The following is a 10,283-nucleotide window of genomic DNA, read 5'->3' on the forward strand; positions in this document are numbered from 1 at the left end:
GCCTCACTGCTGTGAAAGGCAAAGTTACTAACGGGCTATACTTCCTGTGCTACATAAGCTAAATCACAAACTTTTGTGGAATGATAATGGGCGGAGAGGTAAAATGGATACAGCTAGTACAGGACAGAGTTAATTGGAGGAATATGGAAGAGGCCTTCGCCCAGCAGTGAGTATAGTCAAGCTGATGATGAAGGGCAATTGGATACCAATCAATATTTCACTTTTCTTACCCTTGGTGCAAACCATTGCACAGTCCCATTAAAGTTGGCTATAGGAGTATGCATAATTAGAAATGAGAGGGCATAGACTTAACTACTAGGCATGATGCAGCAGCGTCAATTTCGAGTGAGGAAATAAACTGTGGTTTCTTGCTTGCAATACAGCTGGATTTACGTGATCTTCCAGCAGAATGCATAAGAACCTGTATGCCCTCACATGAAGTGCAACCTTTAAGTGCAGGCTGTTGGCACTGCTCAAAAATATGAAGGATGGGTAAAAATAAAATAAACATACACTTGCACTGAAGTACCCTTCAAATTAACTAATACTTCCGGTTTCGTCTGCCCTAGACTTCAAACCACAGGTTAAAATTTAAGCTCCTGTAATGCGCGCAATAATATGCATGTATTTATTAAGGAATATCTAGTGTTGGATCCTTTAAATTATGTATATAAAACTGCTAATCATTAAAGTACTCAACTGTCTCTCACCGCTTCTTCTGTCTTGATGGTGCATAACGCAGCCAGTCGGCAATAGAAAGATGTATTTGCGATTCTGTGGCCTGTGCAAATTAATCTTCAGAGTTTCTGTAAAACAATAAAAAAAAAACAATGAATGAATCATTCAAGACAAGGCTGCACTAGTTGGTTTGGGGAAGTGGGTTAGACTAAGAATCTAAGAGAAAGCCTCATGACTTTTGCAGGACAATGGCCTCATCACACTGCATTTAAATGAGGCTTGTACCTAGTGCTGCAAATTAGTTCGTTTTAGTACATAATAATCGCCTAAAATGGGCAAACCAGAAAACCAGCAAAGTTATAGCAGGCCAGGAAAAGCCTATGTTAGCAATATAAAATTATACTGCATATATTCCTTACATAGGAAATTCATTCAGTTCTTTAGAACTATGCATCTGTGAACTGACAGCTAGAAAGCATGGCATGCTGAACTGCAAATGTGCATATGCATGCTACACATGAGAGCTATAATGTGGCACCTGTGGGGACTTGGAGCAGGTGTAGCCCAACAAATGGCCTTTTTCCTTTTCTCCCGGTTAGAGAGAAGTCCTGGGCTAATGTGTCGCACATGCACCTGCGCATGATTTGGCGCACTGAGTCTTGGACAGATGTCCCACCAACTCGAGGGAAATGGGCAATCTAGAAATGAAGACAAATAGTGGTTAGCATTCACATAAAATTTCATGCGTGTGTACTTGCAAAAAAAAATTAACTTACGAGGTCTGTCCTGTTTTTGGGGCCATGAAGCTGCCGCTCCAGTTCCTCTAGACTCTGATGAGTTAACAGAGGAACTAACTCGAGGATGGCACTTTGACAGGTTCTACAGCTGGTGGTTTATTGTGGGTGATAGCGTGCTACACCCTTTGCACGGCTTTTTCGAGATTATCTATCCTGGCTCTTATATCCTTCATTTCCTTGAGCAACATTGCAAGCACGGCTAGAACAGAAACAAGTGTGACAGATACAGCACCATTCCATTCCAGTGAACCAATTACAAATAAATAATAATTGGTTCACAGGAAGGGAAAGGCGCTCTGTCACACTGGTTCAGTGGACATCTGAACCGTGCTGTGAGAAAAAGAAGGAAGGCGGGAGGGAAAGTGGAAAGAGAGAAAGAGAAGCCGTAGTGGAGGCCTGCGGAGTAATTTCTGCCCCCTGGGGATCTTGAACGTGCCTGACATCGCACAGCGCACGGATGCCCCGTCGTTTCGCCTCCATCGAAACGCAGCCGCCGAGGTCGGGTTCGAACCCGGGTACGCCGGCACAGTAGTCGAGCGTCTTACCACTGCATCACTCCGGCGGGGCTGGGTAGTACTACAAAGGCACTGGCTGTAGTCACCTTGCTGCGCACCTCATTTAAGACGGAAGTTCACACCGAAGCTGCTATCAAGTGTGCCTCATAATTAATGCCAAGTATGCGGATGGTGTCACTGTGCGTAATTGGTAGGGCACCATTAAGGCGCGCATCTGGCCTACCAATAAAAGATATTTACTTTTTTCAAAATTGAGAGCAGTCCCAGACACCTTGCCGTATCTGTGAAAACGATGAAGGCAGCGCAGCAGGCTCGCTTCATCACGCAGATACAACGTAATATCATCCGCGTAGACAGTCAGACGCAGCGTGTGACACCCTCGGAGAGGGAGGCCACCGATACTTTGGTCTGTACTTATTGCCCTCAAATAAGGCCCTAAGCTGAGAGCGAGCAAAAGAGGCGAGGGGGGGCAAAGTTGCCGAACACCTTGGGTAGCAGGAAGTGGTGCACTTTCCCACCTATCCATAGCCAGTGTGCTTTGAATGCGATCATACTTGCTTTTAATTAAACATATGAAGCTTTGCGGAAACTGAAAAGCATCCAGAACGCCGAATATGTAGCCATGTTCTATCCAGCCAACGCTTTTTTTTATCTAAAGAAACAAGGATGTCACTAGCTAAGCTTCTCAGTTTGTAATCAATAACGTCTCGAGTGGCACACGACAACTTATTTGCCTGCCAGGAACAAAGCACACCTGATGAAAGCCAATAAGGAAGGCCATCACACCCCTCAAGCGCCGAACCACGATGGCTGCGAAAGCCTTGTAGACTACATTTAGAAGGGAGATCGGCCTCCACTTTTCTGGAGGAGATGACCCAGGATCATGTTTTGGGATCACAATTATTCCCCCATTGAAAAACTGGCCGGAAAATCTAAGTGCTCAAAGCACTGTCGAAGGACATTTGTCGGTGCTGGACCAACAACATTGCAGAAACCCAAATAAAATTCCATACGGAGCCCATCAGGCCCAGGCGCTGACCCGCGTTTTATTGGCTCTAAAGCTTTGTAAAGAGCGGAAACTCCCATAGGGCCCAGCGGCCCATTTGACTGTAGCGCACCAAGCGGCCGGCGGCAACTACTTCCGGTCTTGCTGAAAGGCGCGCGAGTTTAATGCTAGCATGCGCTGCGGCCTTCCCTGGCCTTTCGGCGCATTATTTTGGTTTCACATGGCCTACTAGTGCTTCTATTTATTTTCAGCATGCATAACAACATGAAAAATAAGATTCCCAGTTCTCTAAACTGACAATCAACGCAGCTGTGCCACAGCCTTTGCAAAACAGTATTGCAGAAAAGGCGCAAAGTGCTTTGTGAAATGAACATTTATTTTGCTGCATATAAAACACACAAGAGACGCAACAGATGTAGACGAATGCATTGACAAAACCTGGCACACATTAGGCGATGTGCACAGTACAGAAAAATAAAATACACAACGCGAGAAACAGCACTTAGGTAGAGACAAAAAATAGCATAACGTTGATTTCCGGATTATATGGTAAATGATATGTAACAAAACAGGCATTATACATAAACTACACAGTCCCAGTCGCGGCTACCTTAGCAAGGGTAACTTGATTGTTCAGGGCAGAGAGGAGTACTGACGCTTGGAGGAAGGCCACACCGTTCACTTGACGCATCTACCGTGCTTCGGCTGCAGTCCGCGGGTTCATGCAGTGCTTTTGGAAAAGGAATGAACATGATGCAGAAGCCCTAGTAGCTCAATATGTTTCTGCAACATTGCAGCAACATTGTCAATCTTGTACAATGTTGCGATAACATTGGACTACATTTATCCAACATAACGCGAACACTTTCAACATTCGATAACGTTGCTGTAATGTTAACAAGTAACATGCTGGCAATGTTGCTCTAAAGTGGTCTTTCCACATTGCAGCAATATTGTCAAATGATGTATAAATGTTGAACCACATACGTTGGCATTGATATAGCATTTGCTTCATAGGCTAACTGTCGTTCTTTCAGACTACTTCTGCAGCCGAAGCAGAAAAGCCGGTATTAGGGCACTCCACTCACCTTGTCACTTCCCCGCATGACAATGTTTATTTATTTTTTACATTGATTGCAACCTTCCATGTCATCATGCGATGAACAGTACAAGTGTACTTACCTTGTTACACTGAGATAGAAATATCTGCAATATATTTAGGCTGCTGAAATTGCATTATCTTTCAATTAAACATGCGGACTAAAATTATAACTGCCGAAGAAATTTAGTTCTGCGTCGCGAATCCAAATCAAGTTAAGTCGCGGCCGCGCCGAGAGCTAGTCCTGCCAAACCGCGTGTCAGCGACAGTCGCGGCCGGCGAATTCTTCACGTGTGTTTCCATAGTCTTCTTGCGGTCGCCGTTCTCTTGCTGCTGTGTCTCATTTCACAAGAATTCAGCTGAAATGACGGAGGCCTGCACAGAGGATAACATCAGTGGTGAGTGTTTTCTGACCTACGTTGTTGAGCTGTGCACGTGTTGGCTGGCACAAAGCCAGCAGTGCATATATGCATGTGTTACCCATGCCCTTTGTGATAATTTATGAAAGTGCTACATTCGTTGTATCATGAAGAGAGTGAAGTGTTCACTAAGCGAAGTGTCGATCCGGCAACGACGCTGAAGAATAGCAGAGGCTGTTAATGACGAATTAGAAAACTGTTCGGCGGATGTCAGTCCTGATAATGGTAGTGACAACAGATTGTGCGCAATAGGATAACTGGATCAAGATGCCTTTTCACTGCGTAACGTAATTTTATCCTCTTTATCAGTGCCAGCGGAGGATACAGATGAAAGCCGTAGTTCTCACTTGTCGGACTTTGGCCCCGCTAACAGTGTCTCTGACATAGGTAGTGCAACGTCAAAGTTGTCGCGGATTTTTGACAATGACGAGTTGGTGGAGTATTAAGATAGGATGACAGCTGAGTCTGGTGCCGCTACTCAGTGTATAGAGAAGGACTTGCGTGTATGGGCTATTAATAGTCAATTGCCTGCTTCACACCTTAATTCTCTGCTTGAAGTGTTGAAGCCATACCATCCAGAGTTACCCACGGATGCTAGAACGTTAATAAAGACGCCGAGGCATACTGATCCATCAGTGATGGCCAATGGTCCTTACCACTACTTTGGGATTTCTTGTTCTCTGGAAGAACATGTGGCGCTTGTTCCTGCAGATTGTCAGACGTTGTCACTCATTGTGAACGTAGACGGCCTGCCGATCTCCCGCAGCTCGAGAAGGCAATTCTGGCCGATTCTCGTGCTTGTGAAGGAAAGCTCGCACTCCTCTCCATTTGTTGCTGCTCTTTATGAGGGTGACAGCAAGCCAGGGGATGTGAGCGTATACCTAAGAGATTTTGTCTCCGAAATGAGGAAGCTGCTTGATGAGGGCCGTATATACAATGGAAAGGTCTGTGCTGTGAAAATCCATGCATTTGTGTGTGATGCCTCAGCAAGGGCTTACATAAAATGCATCAAGGGCCACACAGCCTATTTTGGATGTGAAAGGTGCAATCAAAAGGGTGCATACTCTGCACTTGACAGGAAAATAATTTTTTATTCTCATGACAGTCCTTTGCGCACTGATCAAGCTTTCAGAAGATTTGCCCAGGAACATCACCACCATAGCGAGTCTCCACTACAGTGCTTAGGTGTTGGGATGGTCACACAGTTCCCACTAGACTATATGCACCTAGTTTGTTTGGGAGTAATGAAGAAACTACTAACTTGTTACTGGCATCTAAAAAGCCGTCAGCTTCAAAGATGTCATCACAGTCAAAGCTTCATGTATCTGCAATGCTTGCTAGTTTTGGTTTATATGTTCCAAGTGACATGAAGCGTAGGCCACGTTCACTGCAACTTTTAGAGCAATGGAAAGCTGTTGAGTTTAGGAACTTTCTACTCTACTACGGGCCACTTGTCCTCAAAGGAAATTTGGAAAGGAAGTATTATGACCATTTTATGAGGCTTAGTGCTGATATCTATCGCCATCCTTGCATGCCCAGATTACACAGTGCAAAATATGGACTTGGCGGAGAACCTTCTTCAAGAGTTTGTTACTGAGGCTGGCTCCCTATATGGAAAGTGGATCTATGTTTATAACATGCACTCATTGTTGCACCTAGCTGATGACGCCAGAAGATTTGGCCCTCTTGATGACTTTTCAGCCTTCGTTTTTGAAAACTTCCTCTATAAACTGAAGACCCTAGTAAGGACAAAGGCTCGAGCTCTTCAGCAGGTTATCAGGCGCCTCAGTGAGAAACGCCTCATTGGTAATGTTTCCACAGGCTCTCTCAATTCATATCCTAGGCTGTCAGGAGAGCACTCAAATGGACCTGTGCCACCAAGATTTCATGGCAGACAGTACTCTTTGCTAGAGTTCGAGGGAACTGTGTTAAAGCTTGGCAGGCTGGATAATTATGTCCAGCTTAAGGAGGGTCACATTGTATTAGAGACACATGTTGCAATCGGTGTCAGGGGCCAGCATCTGCGGCCATTATTTCAAAACTTTGGCCGACTTGTATTCACGTCCATTGCCATCGTCAGAGCTCCTGGTTTTTGCTGCCAAAGATCTTTCACAAAATCTGTCTGTGCGGCCTATTGATGAAATCAGAAATAAATGCATGTGCTTGCCAAGTGGAGGAGATAATTGAGCAGTGTTTCCTCTTCTGCACACATGCCGTGGTTCAGTCCACTGAGATGAATGGGCTAAATAAGACAAGTATAGGCAATACTGGTATACTTGTCATATTTAAATTGTACATTTCATTGGACTTGCTCTTCTCAAGGTCATGTGATTGAATCCTTGCCACAGTGGCTGCATTTTGATGGAGTGAAAATGCCCGTGTTCTGTGTTATGTCAGTGTATGTTAAAGAACCCTGAATGTCAAAAATTGGCAGCTTTTCACTTTTGTGTCCCTCAAAGTCCATGTGCAGGTTCAGAAAGTTAAACCTCAGATTGTGTCATATTGTTACCTGCAGTACAAGCGTAGCGGTTGCATTGTGGAATAATGGGGAAGGCAATATTTTCAGAAATTACTAGTTGATTTCGTAATATATAAACCTTGTCTATCAGGAAAGGGAAGCCACATTAATTGACCAAGAGTGATGCGAGAAGGGATTAAGGCGAGTTTAAAGATGGGAAAAAAATTATAATGGAGGGCTACTGATAAATTTCAACCACCCATGGTTATTTAACCTGCACTGACATTCCACACCACATACATGTTTTTCGCATTTCATCTTCATCAAACTGCACCCACCATGGCAACGATTCCATCGTGCTAATTCAATTTTTTTGTTTTATAATTTCAGGGGAAAAGACGTACAGCATAGTTCTTTTTGAAGATGAAGATGGAGTTTCAGTTGTGCCCACTTCGTGGATCTCGGAAAATATAGTTACGTGGCCGCCATTCAAGAGCACCGCAAAGATAACTGCTGCCATCAAAGAGCGACCACCACCATCAAGTGACTGGAAAAGCTACGGATGCCGAGTGTTGTGGACATGTGGTAGGCTTCTCACCTAAGTTTCTAAAAATGTGCACATTGGTAACTTAAGTTCAAGCACATCAGTAAGGTCAGTGAATTTGTGGCAGTATTATTAGCTAAAATTTGGGTTTGAAGTTTATCTTCTTTGAACCTTATAATTAGGTATTTGCATTTTTTTTTACTCTTAGTACCAGAACTGTTGCTTTTGTGTCAAGAGTAATGGAGGCGGCCAATATTACGTAGATGAATATAATAAGCATATTAATTTTTACAGGTCATTTTTATGTTATACTGCTATTTCTTTCATCACTCACAGTGCTAAACAGCTGTGTACATATTCTGTTCATCAACTTTTTACAAGTAGTCCTTTGCATTTCATTTCTTTTTTAGGGAAATTAATATATATATATTTTTTTTCAGGCAGCTATGAAAGTGCAAGGCTGAAAGAGCAGCAGGCAGAATTCACGTCAGATCTTGCCTCAGATGCTGAAGTAATTCGCAAAGACGGAAGAGGCGGCCACCGGCGCATCTGGAGTCTTCAGATGCAGATAGCATTGCCTTTCCTGATGAACCTCTAGTTGTACCTCTACAAGGAGGATGCTTTAATTCTTCACAGAAAACTGCGAAGTTCGTTTCAAGGCCACCACCACCAAAAATTGTAAAATCTTCAAACTTCAAGCCCCAGCCATTTGCCTCACAGGGTCATCAGATACAAACAGCCTCACCTAGCCAGGAAGGAGCATTAGATAATGACAGTTCTTTTGCCGAAAAAAGGAAGCTTGACCAGAATGGTAGGTACTGCTGTAAGCCTTTGGAATAATTTAGTATGCTTGTGATATGAGTTGTAGGTGGTCGCAAGAGTTTGTCCATTGAAGTTATCTGTGATGTTTCTGCATGGCAATCTTATATTGGATATGTGCAGTGTTATAATCCACCTTCATAGTTAAGCTCGTTGCAGAACATTGGTTAAAAAAAGAAAAGGTAAGAATGTTTTATTTACCTGCTAGTACTGTTTCTTAGGCGTCTTGCTTTGCTTGCAGAAAGAATGAAAACACTGCTTATGTTATTGCTTACAGAAGACAAACCATTACGGTGAAATGTTTAACTTGGTCAAGTTACTTTTCTATTCTGTTCTAGCCGTGCTTGCAATGTTGCTCAAGGAAATGAAGGATATAAGAGCCAGGATAGATAATCTCGAAAAAGCCGTGCAAAGGGTGTAGCACGCTATCACCCACAATAAACCACCAGGTGTAGAACCTGTCAAAGTGCCATCCTCGAGTTAGTTCCTCTGTTAACTCATCAGAGTCTAGAGGAACTGGAGCGGCAGCTTCATGGCCCCAAAAACAGGACAGACCTCGTAAGTTAATTTTTTTTTGCAAGTACACACGCATGAAATTTTATGTGAATGCTAACCACTATTTGTCTTCATTTCTAGATTGCCCATTTCCCTCGAGTTGGTGGGACATCTGTCCAAGACTCAGTGCGCCAAATCATGCGCAGGTGCATGTGCGACACATTGGCCCAGGACTTCTCTCTAACCGGGAGAAAAGGAAAAAGGCCATTTGTTGGGCTACACCTGCTCCAAGTCCCCACAGGTGCCACATTATAGCTCTCATGTGTAGCATGCATATGCACATTTGCAGTTCAGCATGCCATGCTTTCTAGCTGTCAGTTCACAGATGCATAGTTCTAAAGCACTGAATGAATTTCCTATGTAAGGAATATATGCAGTATAATTTTATATTGCTAACATAGGCTTTTCCTGGCCTGCTATAACTTTGCTGGTTTTCTGGTTTGCCCATTTTAGGCGATTATTATGTACTAAAACGAACTAATTTGCAGCACTAGGTACAAGCCTCATTTAAATGCAGTGTGATGAGGCCATTGTCCTGCAAAAGTCATGAGGCTTTCTCTTAGATTCTTAGTCTAACCCACTTCCCCAAACCAACTAGTGCAGCCTTGTCTTGAATGATTCATTCATTGTTTTTTTTTATTGTTTTACAGAAACTCTGAAGATTAATTTGCACAGGCCACAGAATCGCAAATACATCTTTCTATTGCCGACTGGCTGCGTTATGCACCATCAAGACAGAAGAAGCGGTGAGAGACAGTTCAGTACTTTAATGATTAGCAGTTTTATATACATAATTTAAAGGATCCAACACTAGATATTCCTTAATAAATACATGCATATTATTGCGCGCATTACAGGAGCTTAAATTTTAACCTGTGGTTTGAAGTCTAGTGCAGACGAAACCGGAAGTATTAGTTAATTTGAAGGGTACTTCAGTGCAAGTGTATGTTTATTTTATTTTTACCCATCCTTCATATTTTTGAGCAGTGCCAACAGCCTGCACTTAAAGGTTGCACTTCATGTGAGGGCATACAGGTTCTTATGCATTCTGCTGGAAGATCACGTAAATCCAGCTGTATTGCAAGCAAGAAACCACAGTTTATTTCCTCACTTGAAATTGACGCTGCTGCATCATGCCTAGTAGTTAAGTCTATGCCCTCTCATTTCTAATTATGCATACTCCTATAGCCAACTTTAATGGGACTGTGCAAAGGTTTGCACCAAGGGTAAGAAAAGTGAAATATTGATTGGTATCCAATTGCCCTTCATCATCAGCTTGACTATACTCACTGCTGGGCGAAGGCCTCTTCCATATTCCTCCAATTAACTCTGTCCTGTACCAGCTGTATCCATTTTACCTCTCCGCCCATTATCATTCCACAAAAGTTTGTGA

The 10,283-nt window shown here is 43.2% G+C and overlaps 3 pseudogenes; 2 read left to right on the forward strand and 1 right to left on the reverse strand.

The window, feature by feature from the left end:
* Positions 1 to 706: 706 nt before the first annotated feature.
* On the reverse strand, positions 707 to 1,666 carry LOC146179663 (uncharacterized; annotated as a pseudogene).
* Positions 1,667 to 4,621: 2,955 nt separating this feature from the next.
* LOC146179664 (uncharacterized) lies at positions 4,622 to 6,746 on the forward strand (annotated as a pseudogene).
* Positions 6,747 to 8,681: 1,935 nt separating this feature from the next.
* Positions 8,682 to 9,640, forward strand: LOC146179665 (uncharacterized; annotated as a pseudogene).
* Positions 9,641 to 10,283: the final 643 nt, after the last annotated feature.

This window comes from Amblyomma maculatum, chromosome 9, assembly GCF_055883805.1.
Source record: "Amblyomma maculatum isolate TAMU_Amacu chromosome 9, ASM5588380v1, whole genome shotgun sequence".
Classification (NCBI taxonomy): Eukaryota; Metazoa; Arthropoda; class Arachnida; order Ixodida; family Ixodidae; genus Amblyomma; species Amblyomma maculatum.